Here is an 898-nt window from a genome sequence, read left to right on the forward strand (position 1 = left end):
TCATGCCCAAAGAGTAAAGCACAAAGGCACATAAAGTTTACAAAAAGAAGCAGACCTAAACTTGAAGGTTTGAGTCTCACACAAGAATCAGAAACTACAAAAGAAATTCACATGTAAAATCACAGAGAGAAAAAATAATAATATGAAAAATCAAAATACATATCCCCACCAAATATCTATAGCCCTCTAGAGGAATACAATGAGAACCCCCTAGAGATAATGCAGGACATGGAACTCAAAAGAACAATTATAAACATGATAAAAGAATTCAGTGAATTTAAAGAACACACAAACAAAGAAATCAAAGAACTGAAGGAAGGTAGGGATAAACTTCTGAATAAATTCAGAAAAGAGTTAGAAATATTGAAGAATACTCAGGAGGAAATGAAGAAGGAAGTGAAACACTCCATAAGCCAATTAGAAATGACAGGAGAAAGCATCAACAATAGGATGAATGAAATGGAAAACAGAATATCAAGACTGGAAGATAAGTGGATGAACTAGACCACTCAAGCAAAGATTATGAAAATTTTAAGAAACCGCAAGAATGGAACATGCAGGAATTGTGTGACACCATAAAAAGACCAAAAAATGTATCATAGGCATACAGGAAGGAGAAGAATCCCAAGATAATGGCATGGAGTAGATCCTCAACAGAATCATACAAGAAAATTTTCCAAAATTAAAGAAAGACATGCCCATACAAATACAAGAAGCATACAGAACACCAGACAGGACCAGAAAAACTCTCCACGGCACATCATAGTAAAAACACTAAATGTACAGAACAAAGAGACAATACTGAAAGCTGCAAAAGAAATACAACAAGTCACATATAAAGGAAAAAACATTAGGATTACAGTTGACTTTTCAGTGCAAACTATGAAAGCCAGAAGAG

The sequence above is a fragment of the Nannospalax galili genome, unplaced genomic scaffold (assembly GCF_000622305.1).
Source record: "Nannospalax galili isolate Female #2095 unplaced genomic scaffold, S.galili_v1.0 scaffold132, whole genome shotgun sequence".
In the NCBI taxonomy this organism is placed as follows: Eukaryota; Metazoa; Chordata; class Mammalia; order Rodentia; family Spalacidae; genus Nannospalax; species Nannospalax galili.